The sequence below is a fragment of the Elephas maximus genome, chromosome 15, assembly GCF_024166365.1.
Source record: "Elephas maximus indicus isolate mEleMax1 chromosome 15, mEleMax1 primary haplotype, whole genome shotgun sequence".
Taxonomy (NCBI): Eukaryota; Metazoa; Chordata; class Mammalia; order Proboscidea; family Elephantidae; genus Elephas; species Elephas maximus.
In genome coordinates, this window is record NC_064833.1 from 39,987,233 (window position 1) to 40,003,051 (window position 15,819).

Sequence of the window (15,819 nt, forward strand, 5' to 3'; positions counted from 1 at the left end):
TCAAGGTGCTTTCAGCTTCTAGAGACCTCCTGTAGGTTCTTGCCAAGTGGCCCCATAGGTAGTTCTCAACACGATGTTCCTTTCTTCCAGGTTGGCAGGGATGCATCTCTGACCCCTCTCCACTCAGCTAGGGTAAAACCAAACCTATTGCCGTCAAGTCAGTTCTGACTCGTAGCGACCCTACAGGACAGAATAGAACTGCCCTGTAGGGCTTCTGAGGAGCGCCTGGTAGATCTGAACTGCCAGCCTTTTGGTTAGCAGCCGTAGCTCTTAACCACTACGCCACTAAGGTTTCCATTTGCCGTATAGTGTAACCCAATCAAGGAAAGACTATCCCATCTTATTCATAGGTTCTGCTCACACTCAATGGGAGGGGATTATACAAGTGCGTATACTTGGGGACGGGAATCTTGGGGACCATCTTAGGATTCTAGCTACCTCAATCATTGTGATTTTGAACTGCATGGAGGCCTTAGAAACATGGCTAAAGTGAACTGTGAGAAAATTGTGGAATGGGTTACTAATAACTACAGATATGCCACCAAAATGTGTTCGTGTGCTGTTCTGATTAAGGCTGCAGAATCTGGAACTCAGGGATTCTGGGATTTTGCTGGTTGTTGTGTGCCATAGAGAAAATTCCAACTCATAACCACCTTGTAGGACAGAGGCTGTATGTCATCTTTGCTGAAACAGATCACCAGGTCTTTTCTAACGTGGAGCTACTCGCTGGTGGGTTCAAACTGCTGACCTTTTTGTTAGCAGCTGAGTGCTTAGCCATTATGCCACTGGGTTCCTTAGGACTTTGCTACCCTGGGAATAATCAAGGCCTCCAAATGCCAGGTGGTGCAGGTTGCCAAGGCAGTTCCTGGGCTTGATCCGTTGAGTGTTGATGCAGCATTATCTCATAGGCTTGCAGGCTCACCCTTCTTACAGACTCTTGCAGGCCCTACACAGAACACTACGTGATAAATAATTTCTTATCCAGAGCAGGAATTTGTCCCCCTGATGAACAGCAATTGTTTTCTTTCCATGGTGTGGGCAGAGTCTATGTGGGAAGGTTCTGGTTTAATTTCTGTCACATCTCACTTGTCCTTTTCCTGCGGACAATTTAAATCTCAAAATTGATTCAGTTGAGAATTGCCACTGAGGAGCTTTAGGGTCAATTTATGAGGACAGTGGTGGTTAAGTGGTAGAATTCTCGCTTTCCATGCGGGAGATCTGGGTTTGATTCCTGGCCAGTGCACCTCTTACACAACCACAACCTGTCAGTGGAGGCTTGTGTGTTGCTGTTTCAGCAGAGATCCAGACTGAGATGGACTGGGAAGAAAGGACTGGGAATCTTTTGAAAAATCTGCCGATGAAAACCGTGTGAATCACAATGGTCTGATCCCCAAATGATCATGGGGGTGGCTTAGGACTAGAGAGTGTTTCTTTCCATTGTGCATGAGGTTGCCATGAGTCAGGGTGACTCCATGGCAGCTAACAACAATAGGGTCAATTTAGTACAGTAAGGCAGAGGTCATCAGGAAATTCCAACAAACCATGTGGCACAAGGTCCTATGATAAGCAGCACTGTCCTCCCCAGGCTGAGAATTTTTGTTGGTGGTGTTTAAATATCTGCACACTGATAAACTCAGATGACTTAGGGGTGAAGGCAGGGAAAAAGAGCTCTTACTTGGCCGTGTGTTGGGCACATGAAACGTCAGGTATTGAAATAATAAAATCTTTTATTGATAGAAGATTTCTATTTGTATAATGCCATCAGATGAGACCAGAAAGCTTTACTCTTTCGTTTTTATGAAGATTCAAAAAAAAAAAAAAAAGAACAACTGCATCTCATGATTGTGAAGCAGGTAAACTGATGGGAAGCACTCCAGTTTGCCCAGAATGATCATGTTAAGTATTGGGTCCTCTTAAGTTCTAGGTTAATGACAGTGGCTTATCAGAAATACTTCAGTGATGGTACTGACAGCATTCTTGTGTTTTTTTTATTATAAATGGAATGTGTGTTCATTATAAAAAATAAAATTGGAAAAGTAGAAGAAAGTAAAAAATGCCCATAATCCCAATACCTAGAAATAACAACTACTGTCTGTCTATGGATGATATACATATACATATACATATACATGTACATATACATATACATATACACATACACATACACATACACATACACATACATATACATATACATATACATATACATATACATATACATATACATATACATATACATATACATATACATATACATAATAGTATATATTATGGAAGCCCCAGTCGCGTAGTGGTTAAGAGATACAACTGCTAACCAAAAGGTCGACAGTTTGAATCTACCAGGCGCTCCTTGAAAACCCTATGGGGCAGTTCTACTCTGTCCTATAGGGTCACTATGAGTCGGAATTGACTCAACGGCAATGAGTTTGGTTTTTTTTGTTTATGGATAATATTATATATATATGGCATATATATATAATATATAGTACATATTATATCTATTTGTTTATCTATACACATACTAAATATATATAATACCTGCAAACTGTAATTTGGTAACCACATTTAAAAATTTTTGAATATTTTAAATATGTCACTAAGTAGTCCTCCATAGTATAATGGCATGATGGTTTAGAGCATGGGGTCTGGGATCAGACTGCCTGCATTTGAATACTGACTGGCTGAACATTGTCTAATTTCGTGGCCTTGGGCAAGTTACGTAACTTCTCTGTGCCTTAGTTTTCTCTCTGTAAGATGAAGACAATAATAGTACTTACCATATACAGTTATGGTAAAGATTAAATGAGTTAATATATTTATAAATTGCTTCAAATAGAGCCTGCACATAGTAAATGCTATGTAACTGTTTGCTTTTAATAATGGCTGAGTAGAATCCCATCAGCTAAAAAAAATTAGGTGAGCCATAAATTACTGAATTTATTATCCATTGCTCGATATTCAGGTGTTTCCAATTTTTTATTATTACATATTATGAAACCTTTGTACACACTTTTTTTGTATGTGCCCAGATTTTTTTTTTTTTAAATAATTTCTATAGGCTATATTCCAGGAAGTAGTCTCTGGATGAAAACACATGAATCTTTTTAAGGTTTCTGTTGTGTATTGGGAAATCAATCTTCTGAAAAATTGTACTAATTTACACTTCCACCTGCAGCATGTAGTGTGCCTGTTTCTCCTTATGCTCAGTTGTTGAGGCAAAAATAGCATCTTATGTTGTTGTGATTTGCATTGCTTTGACAGATACTTTTCGGTATGTTTATTTGCAATTTATATTTATTCCTTATAAATTGTCACCTCCTGATCCTTTTTTTAATTTATTTTTACGCTTCACTTTTTAAAATTACTTGTAAGTGCTTTTTGTATGTCAAAGGCATATTGAGTGCGTGTAACAACCAAGAGGATGAAGACAGTGGCCCAAGGCATATATCATGGCCAACAGAGACAGCAGCCTCATATAGATGTGTTCCTGTGCAAGGGTGGTCCAGCCTCAGATATTCCATCAGAGACGTTTGTCATAGCCTCTGTGTTCATTCTTTGTTTTTTTTTTTGTCATGTTTCTACAGCAACAGTATAAATTTGTGATATAAATAACGTATTGAGCAATTAGATGAGAAAGGGGTTGCTGTGAATGCTGCTAAAAACGCTGCAAAAATGAGACCATATTCCACCTCTGGAACTTCAGAAATCATTTCGAATTGGTAGGCTTTTGTGAATGAAACTTCATTAGTGGCAATTTTCGTCTTTGCAATCATGGTAAATGTTGTGACTACCTATGAGAGAATCTTTTGGTTTTATTAAAGAGATAAGTAGTCGCCTAATGAGAAACTGTCAGTAATCTTGTGAATGTGTGGAGGAATATTTATTTTTAAAGGCATCAATGTGTAGAAGGCCTCAGGAATAAATACTGATTCAATGTTTTAATCAGTTCCTGAACTCTGCTGTTTTCCTCAGCTGTGGCAACCTCTGGCTATGTGGTACACTGTTGCTGAGTGTTGAATATCAACAGAAGTTAATGTTCTTAATTTGTGTTCTTGATTTTCTCACTGAAAATCTTGCCATCTCATGGCAGGCTAGAACACGTGATAAAAAATATGTTTTAAAAATTGCAAAAAAGCATGTATACTTTGAAAGATGGAGGGAAAGCTTTGTTCTGGAAAACAGGACCAAGACTAATAGGTAGAAGTTCAAAACTGTATATTAATGTAGGAAGAACTTCATTATCACAAGAAGTGTTAACTTCCTTAGCATGGTCCACCTTTTTGAAGTTGTCACTGTGATTTTTCCAGTACAGACTCGGTGAATGAAAAGCAGAGGTCACTGATTATAGACAGAAAAGATGGGACCTGTGTGTGTACTAGGCAAGACCTCAGACTAGATTACTTTTCAAATTTGTTTAAATGCTAAGATTCTACAATTATGAAAATTAAAAAACAAAACTTACCTACTCTGAGTTTAAGGAGCCCTAGTGGTTAAGTGCTTGGCTGCTAACTGAAATGTTGGCAGTTCAGACTTACCCAGCAGCTCTGTGGAAGAAAAGACCTGGCAATCTGCTGCCGCAATGATTAAAACCAAACCAAGTACCAAACCCATTGCTGTCAAGTCTTGTCTGACTCACAGTGATCCTACAGGATAAAGTAGAACTGCCCCACAGGATTTCCAAGACTGTGATCTTTATGGAAGGAGACTGCCACATCCTTCTCCCACAGAGCACCTGGTAGCTAAAAAACCCACTGCCATTGAGTCGATTCCGACTCATACCGACCCTATAGGACAGAGTAGAACTGCCCCATAGAGTTTCCAAAGAGCTAGTGGGTATGAATTGCCAGTCTTTTCGCTGACAACCAAGTGCTTAACCACTACACCATCAGGGCTCCTCCTGTAAGACATGATTCCAGCCTAAAAAACCCTGCGAGGCAGTTCTACTCTGTCATATGTGGTCACTATGCGTTGGAATCAACTCAGTGGCATACAAGAACTCTGAGTTTAGCACTGTAGCGGATGCATGAGACTGCACCTACTTTCAGTTAGCTTACACTTCATTATTAAGACCTTTAATATTTTATAGTAATCACCATATTGTGCATCCCCAGCTACTGTAGTTTAGTCTTGCACGTTTAACAAAATCTAATAACCGTTTAAAGTCACTTTTAACCTATAGATTTTTCCTCCATCCCTTTCTTTTTCTTAACAGTTTATCTGTGGATGAACCCAGCTCTTTGACCGGCAGAGCTTCTCACAATCTGGGTTTTGCTGATTGTATACTCATGTTTACATTTCATTGTTTCTTTGTATTTCCTGCAAAGTGGCAGCCAAATTTAGAGGTTTGATCAGACACAGGTTCAATTCCTTTGCCAAGACTATAGGTGTGTTCTTCCACCAGGAAGCGCATGCTATCTCTTTTGTCCCCTTTTTGTACTGTTAACACTTGTTGCTGCTCAATGTTTAGATCCTTTTATTCACTGGGGTTTGTAAAATGGTAATATTCTAATTCTGACTCTTTTTTTCCCATTTATCAGTTGGAGTATTTTTATAGAGAGTGCCTCCCCTTGTTTACCCTTTGGTTAACCAATGGTACAGCTCATATAAGAAAGACAAGATAAATATTCAATTCTTCTTTCTTTACCAGTTTTTAAAGTAATGAATTGGTCTCCTATCAACCTCTAAATCACCTTCAAAGGTGTATTTACATACATATATGTCATTGTGCACTTATGGGTTTAACCATATTTGATGGGTTTCAATCAATTGCAATTATCTTTTTGAAAGTTCAGATTATCCCATCTTTGGCAACTGGGAGCCTCTTGAAGTTGGGTCCTGTTTATTTTTCCTAGATGTTATTCCTGGATATCTTCGTGGATATAAAACTCTACATACCAAAAATTCAAGAACTGCTTTTCGTGGTCAGCCTTTCTCCCATTTGCTCATGCCTTAACTGACTGAGGGATATGTTTTGAAGAGCAAGGCACACCCTCTATAGAAAGGGAATATGTGCTTTCTCTTTACAAATCATTCTGGCTTTGTATTTAAAGACCAGAGTGCTGGCATCCTGTTAGGCTATTCTCTGGAAATGAGATTGCTTCTCCAGTGTTATCCACCTTTTCCGGAAAGATCTGATAATAGTTTTCGCTGTTGTTAGGTGCTCTCAAGTTAATTTCAACTCATAGTGACCCCAAGTGACAGAGTAGAACTGCTCATAGGGTTTTCTAGGCTATAATCTTACAGAAGCAGATTGACAGGTCTTTCCCCTGCAAAGCCTCTGGGTGGGTTCAAACCACCAACCTTTCAGTTAGCAGCTGAGCACTTAACAGTTGTACCACCAGGGATCCCTATAGTTTTCTCTAGAATAACTTATTCTTCTGTGAGTCATGTGCTCTTGTCTAGTCTAGTATCTGGGATAAAAATTAAAACAGCTGAAACACTTTTATTTAATTTTTTCCTCCTGAAGTTCTCTATATAATCCAGAAAATACCTATAAGCTAACCTTTAGGAATAAATGTAATTAAACTTTAAAAAAAAAAATTATTTATTTTGTTATTGTTGTTGAGACTATACACAGCAAAACATACACCAATTATACAGTTTCTGCCCGTACCATTTAGTGACATTGATTACATTCTTCAAGTTGTACAACCATTCTCACCCTCCTTTTCTCAGTTATTCCTCCTTCAATTAACATAAATTCACTGCCCACTAAGGTTCCTATCTAATCTTGCGAGTTGCTGTTGTCAAGGTGATTCCATACAGATAATTCTTATAACAGCATAATGCTCAAGGCAGACATTTTTTACTAGTTAAGCTAAATTGTTGTTTGGTTTTAAGAAGACATCAGGGAATATTTTTGGTTTAAGGATTATCTCAGGGCAATAGTTTCAGGGGTTCATCCAGCCTTCATGGCTCCAGGAAGTCTGGAGTCCCTGAGAATTTTAAATTCTGTTCTGCATTTTCCCTCATTGATCAGGATTCTACTATAGAGCCTTTGATCAAAATGTTCAGTAGTGGTAGCTGGGCACCATCCAGTTCTTCTGGTCTCATGGCAAAGGAGGAAGTTCTTTATAAAAAAGGTAATTATTCTTATTAAATGTGAGATTGCCTCAGACTTCTTTGTATGTAGTAGAGGGACTTGCATTAAAATGAGCTGTGCCTTCAAAATGAGATTTCCCTTCTGCAGAAAAAAACTTACCATGTCCCTCCCCTCTTGGTATCCTGCTTTTCCTTCAGCCCAAACACCATGTGTTCTGTTGTCATCCTCTGTGGCTTGGATGATTCTGAATATTTTAACTGCCATTTCTGCTCCTGGGACAGCTACTTTCTGGCAGTAGGGTTTCTTTGAGACTGTTCGTGATTAAAAAAAAAAAATTTGACAGAAGTAGTACTTGATGCAGAACATAAAACGGCACTGCCCACGAGACAGAATATGGGTGGTTTTGAAGATCTTATGACATTAACATCTGTGACAATTTTCTTTTGGTTTATATCACTGCTTGAAGGCTCAAGATGGGTAAGATGGATTTACTGGTGTTCTTATTGTAGGAGAAGACTCTTCCATAAAATATTTGTCTGATTATCTGAACTTAATTCTTTAGTCTGACATTCAAGACCCTTCACTGTCTTATTACTATCCTCCTCAGTAACCCTTAGTGACCCCCTATTGCCTATTGGATTAAGCAATAACTTCACTGTGGTTTGAACCTACCTCTCCACACTTATTTCCCGTCTTTCCTATGCATGCTTTTGAAGGTCAGTTAGCTTGGTTCCATTTCCTTGCTATGCCCCATGCTTTGCTTTTCCAATTTTATTCTTTGCCCACACAGTTCTTTCCATCTGAAATGACCTTTCTTTTCATCTCTACCTGCAGAAATCCTATTATTATTTTAAGACCAGCTTGAAATTGCTCCTTCTCCATGAAGTTCTTCCTGATGCCCCCAAAGGAACATACTTTATCACTTGTTTGAACTTCCAAGCAATATGCTATGACAGTGACTTCGTATTATTTCGTATTACGTGGTTAACACATTGTTAACCATATTGTTGTTATTATTATTTATACACTTGTCAAATACACTCGCTCATGGGATACAAATAGGGTGACTATATGTCCTTTTTCTGGGACAGTTCGAATTTTCCCAGGATAGTCCCAGTTTACACCTCTTTTCTCAGAATCCATGCAGTTTTCACTTTCAAAAGTATTCTGATTTGGACAATAAATTAAATTATCCCTTAGGAAGAAGCAACTAGAGGATTGGGGCTGCATGATGTTCATGTTTGTATCTCCGATCATCTAGCGCAAGGAATGGTGTAACCCACATATGGTGTGCAAGAAAGTTAACAGAAAAAAGACTACCTTTTCCTGGGCAATGACCACTTTGCCATGGTCATTGGGAAATGCTAAAGAGATTAGTTTTGATTCCCTCAAGAAATAGTCTTCCTAATGGCACAGCCCCAAAGCTATTATTTTCTCATCAGAAAGTTGGGCTCCCTGAGGATTTAATAAACAATCCCTTCCAACACGAAGGGCTGTGAGCATTGTTTCTCCCTTAATGGTTAGTGGAGTTAGAGCTTCAAAGGGGAATACTTGGCATTGTGTGGAATACTTAGTAACATGGGAAAGGGACTTCATTTATTAGTTTTTTTCTACCTCTCGTTGTTTTGCAAATAAACCTACAGAATAGTACAGTAAACAGCCATAGTCCATTCATTGTGCTGTATTTGCTTTCTCTCTCTCTGTCCACATATATACCCACAGATGTTGTGTTTAAGTTCAACCATTTATTGAACACCTACAACACCCAGATGACATGCTAGATGCTGGGGATAGACAAGTGGAACAGTGAGGATACCTTGTACCCAAGAACAGTGAAATGTATTCGTCTCCTTCCTCCGTAGGTAGCTAGAATTTTCCCAGAAATAAATTGACATAGGTGGTTCATGTTTGTTATTTGATGTTGAGCAAATCTAAAATGGAAGTTAAAGTAAAAAATTCTTTGGCTGACATCCTTGTAGCATCCCTACAAATTGATGCCCAAGGACACATGTCCCCCTCTGCACCCCTTTTGCTGTGTCCTAAGGGTTCACATGCCTCAAGGATAAATCATGATTTTTACCTGCAAGAAGCTTATAGTCTAATAGAAGAAGAATGACATAGAAGGGCATTAGGCATCATGGGTACTCTGGTATAAGCCTGTTTAGGGCACAGCTGAGCTGCAGGGGAAGAAGTGGTCTTTTCTACCTGCAGGGTGGGGGTAAGCAAAAATATTCATAGGGGAAACAAGGCTGGAGTTACCATGCATTGATTTAAAAACCTTTATTGAGTACTGGCAATTGTGCCTGAGTCTATGGATAAACTTTGAACCTGAAGCTTCTCTACTTCGCAAAGGTAACTGTCCATTGAGAGTGGCAGGCTTTGAATTAATAACCACAATGAAAATACATAACTATCAGTTGTGATAAGCACAATGAAGGAAAACAATAGTGAGCTATAGATCATGTAACAGAAGAACTGGATTTCATTTGGGGGCTCAGGGAAGTCACTCTGAGGGGGTCACATTGAACTTGAGGCCTGAAGAACGAGTTCAAGTTAAGCAAGTGAAGTGGCCTCCAACATATGGAAATGACCACTCTGAGAAGGGAAGCAGGGCTGTTACAGCTGACACCAAGTAATGAAGGGGGAGCATAGCATCATGTGGAAGGAGAGGTAGGGAGATGATAGAGCATGCAGGCCCCCAGACAAGGAGTTGAGTAATGCAGATTTATTAGATGGACCCTGTATTAATTTCCTAAGGCTGTCTTAACAAAGTACCACAAATTGGTGGGTTTAAGAAACAGAAATTTATTATTTTACAGTTCTGGAGGCCAGAAGTCCAAAATCATGGTGTCGGCAAGGCCATGCTCTTTTTGAAGTCTCTAGGAGAAGATCTTTTCTTGCCTCTTCTTAGTTTCTGGTAGTTTCTGTATTCCTTGGCATTCCGTGGTTTGTATATGCATCTGTCCAATCTCTGCCTCTGTCTTCACATGGCCATCTTTCCCCTGTGTATGTGACACTTCTCCTCTTCTATAAGGACAGCACTCATATTGGATTAGGACCCACCCTTCTCCAGCATGACTTCATGTTCACTTAACTGACATCTTCAAAGACCCTATTTTTAAACAGGATCTCATTCACAAGTACCAGGAATTAGGACTTCAATATATGTTTTTGGGAGACACAATTTAATTCGTAACAGACCCTTTTGGAGATGGAATGGGGAGGGGTTTATTGATCAGGACATGGAGAACTGACTATCATGATAATTGGAAAATTATAAGCAATATGACAAGTCTGGAGCATGAGGTGTGTGGGAAGACACGATGTTGAATTTTGAGTTCTTCCTGCAAGTAACAAGAAGCCATTGAAGGGAGGGTAAGAATAGAGGAACGATATAATCCAGTGCGTATTTGAGAAAGATAAATCTGACAGTAGTGAGAAGGATGAATTAATTGAAGACGTGAAAGGCTGGAAGATCTTCCAATTGTCCAGAATGTAGAAGATGAAGGCTTGACCTAAGGCTGTGGTAGTAGAGATGAAGCATAGGAGACAAAGATGTTCACTAGGCACAGTCTATGGAATTTAGTTATTGATGAGAGGAGGAAGAAGAGGATTAAGTGATGTCCAGCTTCCTGTGAAGTGCTTGTGGGAGATCCAGGAGAAACTGTCCCATTAAAGCCTGATATTATATGAGTAGCTGATTAACGTTTTCTGAAATTGATGAAATTATCTCTGAATATTCTTGATATAGCATGGTATTTATTGAGAGAGTTGGATACATGCAAACTTTATAAAGGACTGATTGCATTTTACAACTGACAGATTACTTTCTTTTAAGTTACTCATGACAGACTTATTTTTTCCTGTTTGAGAGACATTTTGACTTTGTCACAGTTTTGAAAATATATTATTTCTGGTATGTTTAGATGGTGGGTTTTCAAAACCGTTAAATATTACAATTAGGCTGCATTTTGTTTTTTCTCCCATCAGTTTCCCATCAAATATACAAGGACAACAGTTGGCATTCTTCTTTATAAGGACTTTGGCAAAAAAGCAGCAAGGATTAGACCTAGCGCTTGACAAATGATCCATTTGTGATATTTCCTTCTAGAGTTGAAGTCCAAAGCTGATTAAAACTGCCACATCAGCAGAGGCACTGTGTAATATCACAGAGGGGCCACTCCAGAGAATTCCTTTTATGGTTGGGGCATTCCTGAGATTCATGGAGCAGCCCTTTTGGAGGACATCATCTGAGATGGGAATGCAGCCTAGGACGCGCCAAGGCACCAGGATGACAAGATCCAAAGAGCATGTCTTCTCTGTTGTTTGTCAGACTAGCACCCTGTTAGCTGATAATGGCAGTTCTTCCCCTTTTACTTCATTTTTCTAAGACAAGTCTTTGGACTGTGAACTGGAAAGTCCCTTTTTCAGCTTGAAAGTCACATATTCTTAGAGCTGGAAGCGACCTTGGTAATTATCCTTATCCAAACCTCTGACATTTTTTGCAGATGAGACACATGAGATGCAGAGAGGTTAAGGCATTTGGCCTCAGCCATCCAGCTTGTTCATTCCTGAACCCTCTGCCTCCACTAGACTCCCCTTTGAGAATGGGTGGGATGGCAACCTCCCCACTCCTTTCGTTTTGTTGCTTGTGTGAAGTTAAAGAGTCTTCATTTTATAAAGCACCTCAGAGATAATCTAACTTGGGTGAAAGAAGAAAAAAACTGTTTTACTCTAAAAACTTATTTTTGTGTTTTTCCAAATGGGTTTTCATCCTAGCCCAGTGTGATTCCCCTCAATTCTGAGAGAGCATTCATGGCACAGTGTGACGTCTCTCTAACAGCCAGTGCTGCCCAGCTGGCCATTTGTATAATGGTGACAGCAAAACTCCATGTACTTTGGAGCTTGGCATCGCCTCTAGATTCAGGAAAGGACAGGTGCTAGAAACTGTGAGCAGCACCACTGTCTGGGTCTTTAGGGCAGGTGATACTAGGAACTTCCTCAGAAGCAACCATTTGTTAAAGTGGATCTTTTGAAAGGATCCTTGGTTCTTGAAATTAAAATTTTCACACCTCTATTCTAACTTAGCACTCATTCCTCCTGAGTGCCTGTGGGACGTCACTGCTGCTGGAGGATGGGTATGCTCTGGGGTGGGTGACATTGCGATCACTGGCTCAGTCAAGGCAAAGAATGGGAAAATTTAATATTAGTTGTGAGTGAGAAGAGACCCTGATTAGTGCAAACTGGTAAAAATGCTCAGCTGCTAACCAAAAGTTTGGAGGTTCACATCCACCCAGTAGCACCTTGGAAGAAAGGCCTGGCAATCTGCTTCTGAAAAATCAGCCATTGTGGAGCACAGTTCTACTCTGACACACATATAGTCTCTGTGAGTCAGAGCTGACTGGATGGCAACTGGCCGTGAGTGAGAATTGGTAGGGAACTGGTAGGCAAAGGATTTGGAAAGCCCCTTTCTTAAGAGCCATTATGTCTACTAGACCTAACTTTATTTCCATACCTTTTCCCTAATACAGAATAATTATTTCTTATCTGGGTGTGTGTTGGGTGGTAGTGCTAAGTGTTTCTCTGTCTAATCAGATGTTGTCTATGCCCCGAGACTCCAAGGCCCTGGGCTTTAGAAAGTCAAAAGCCTTTTTTTCTGTTCTTGTTGGAACATCTCTTCTGTGAGACAGTGGACACTGCAAAATCCTACTTCCTGAAAAGGTGTATGGGGGTAACAGCAAAGACCATGAGGGAGAAACATCTATTACTAGTTGAAAACATAACCCCCCTGCATTTGTAAGAGCTCAGCAGAGAATGAGTGCTGCTACCCTAGCTAAGCAGACTGAACGATGAGAGACTGCATCCTAGGGGATTTCCTTTGAATCTTTGGAGTACATACTCAGAAATATTTTCTTGCTACAGGACAGCTTAATTCTGTACCCAAATTATCATAGAACATTAGAGCTTGATAGGAACTCAGATTATCTGTGCGGGACATTTTCTCTCCTCCTTGGTCCATTTTAGTGCCTTCTCCATGCTGAGTTCTGGGAGGCTAACCTCTATGGGCTCATTGCTGAACTTTCTTGCCCTCTGGTTTCTGTTTGGATGTGGTCAATGGAGACACCCCCAAGAGATTAGAGGGTAGGAAGAGAGAGAAATTGGAGTGTTTATTCCCTGGCTTCTCCCTCCTGGTGCTGCAGGTTGTAGTGGTGTATTTTGCTACTGAAGGCCACAGCCCTGTCAGGCAACCCCCTCCCACACTCACAGCCCCTGTTAGGCAGTTCCTGCTCATACTACAGTCTCTGTTAGGGGGCCCATCTCACATCCACAGCTCCCATGAGCGGTTCCCTCCCATGTCCACAGCCCCTGTCAGGTACCTCTCTCCCATGTCCACAGCCCCTATCAGGTATTTCCCTCTCATGTCTACAGCTCTTGTCAGGTACCCTCCTCCCACATTCACATTCACCTCTCCAGGTTCAGCCCCTCAGGCCTGGGGTGTGCTTCATGATCCCTCGGTGGCTTTCCTTAACCCTGTCCACACCTTGTAAAGAGTTCCTTCATTAAATATTCCCATTGAGTGTGTCATCTCTTTCCTTTTGAGACCCTGAAATGATACATTACCTAATCTAATATCTTCATTTTTCAGGCGAGGAAATTGAGGCACAGAGAGCCCTAGTGGATTTTCTAGTGATGCCTCTTTCTTCCTCTTCTCCTCAGCCATGACATGGCACTGGAATGCTTGGACTGGTAATTAGGAAACCTCTGCCGCTATTGTCCATTCTGCCCTAATGTGATAGTACCTTTCCAGCAGACCTCCGGTCATTAAAAACTGTGTCCTTAAAAAGATAGTTTAATAGGAGAAAAAGTAGTTAGGGATAAGAGACTCCTCTGGGAGGATGCCATCCCATGGGGGCATGGCTGAGCTAGCAGGAAGACAGAAAGTGCCTTCTTCCTCCAGGATGAAAGCACCCATGCCAGGGTTTGGCTAGAGAAATGTGGGCTGAATGCGCCCCCACCCCTTCTGAGTCCAGTGCTTTTGCACACCCATCCCCCCATTCTAACTTATTGTGAAGCCAGTGTTTCTGGCCATGCCTCTAACCATGTGAGAAGTGAGTGTATGCATATGAGAGTGTGAGAGAGAGACAGAGTATTTGCATTTTTCTTTTATTAACCTTCCTGAATTCTCTGAGGAGTCTTTTTTGACCTCTTGTATTTTGTTAATTCTAAGACACATGTATTTTTATCACATTTTAATAATCTGATCCAGGATGTGTTATATAACGTCTCATATATAGTGTCTTCTATTGCAATTGTTTAGGTGGTAGTTGTACTATAGCTACATTGCCTGTGCATGTGTGAACTTGGTAGTTATTCCTGGTTGTATGACAGGATGACTACAACCCCTCAATATTCCAGTCAGAAACCTATTTGATCACCACCTGAGAAAGGAATATGAATCCTTTAGGTATTGACTAAAACCTTCTGCTGATAATTCGTCATGAGATATTCTTGCCAACACAAAAACTTGTAGAAAGATATCAGCAGCTTGGAAGAAAGTCCCAAAGATAACACCTGAGCACTCTTTTAAGAAATACCACACGGCTAAAGCTCTTGGTGGCATAGAGGACAACGTTGTGTGGAAAAATAGCCAATGAGTTCTGCTTCAAAAAGTGATTCACAAGGGCTGGGTTCTGAATGTGACTACCTAAACCAGTATAAATCAGAATACCTAACCTGTTTATTTCATTTATATTTTCATATTTTTCTTTTTTATTGATACAACAAAAATTCATGTCTAAAGTCTAATAGAGATCGTTCAGCGAATGTAAAATAAAAATTCTAAGCTGTACAGAGCATTGTGTCATGATTTAATTGGCAGCATTTTTTCTGCTTGGTATATAAAATAACATTTCCTACAATTAATGCCATTAATACAATGAAATATGGCATTGGAGTAGAAAGTCTGTTAAATAATTAGTATGAATCCAAGGATGGGTTGGAAAGCTAAGGACTGAGGAATGGGCTTATCAATTGATTTACTCAATAAATATCTACTAAGTGTCTACTGTGAGATCAGTGGTGGACTAGGCAATTAGGATACAATTATGAACAAAACAGACATAATTCTTAAGTTTACAGAGGAGACGAGATATTGAATAAGTAGTTCCATGTATGATGTTACAAAAGAAAAAGTTCAGGCTGTTTTGGGAGTACAAACAGGGTTTCTTAAGATGGCCAAGGGGGGAGGAGGGCCTGACAGAGGAAGTGACACTTAAGTGGAGACTGGAAAGACAAGTAGATGTTGGCCATGTGAGTGGGGGAGGGGAAGAGATAGTCTGGAAGAGGGAACCAAAAAAACAAAAACAAAAAAACCCCAAATCCATTGCCTCCAAATAGATTCCAACTCATAGGGACCCTAGAAGATAGAGTACAACTGCCCCATAGAGTTTCCAAGGCTGCAATCTTTACATCCTATGTAGCAGCTGGTGGGCTTGAACTGCAGACCTTTCAGTGAGCAACTGAGCACTTTAGCCATTGTGTCACCAGGGCTTCATGGAAGAGGAAACAGTGTGTATTAAAGCTGAGAGGTGGGAAGGAGTGATGAAAGAAGGCGGTCCAGTGTCCTGGGAGCTCAGGGAGCAGGAGAGGAATGCTGGACAAGGCTAAAGAAGTAGGTAGGCAGGTATGAGATGCAGAAGGGCCTTGTAAATCATGTCAAAGAGCTTGGGCTTTATCCCAAGTGCAAGAGGAAGCCATGAAAGAGGTTTCAGGAGCAG

General features: G+C 40.3%; 1 protein-coding gene across 5 annotated transcripts in view; it reads left to right on the plus strand.

Moving 5' to 3' along the window:
• NCALD (neurocalcin delta) overlaps window positions 1–15,819 on the plus strand; it is a 449,176-nt gene that overhangs the window by 117,485 nt on the left and 315,872 nt on the right. The gene's annotated exons all lie outside the window — the stretch shown is intronic.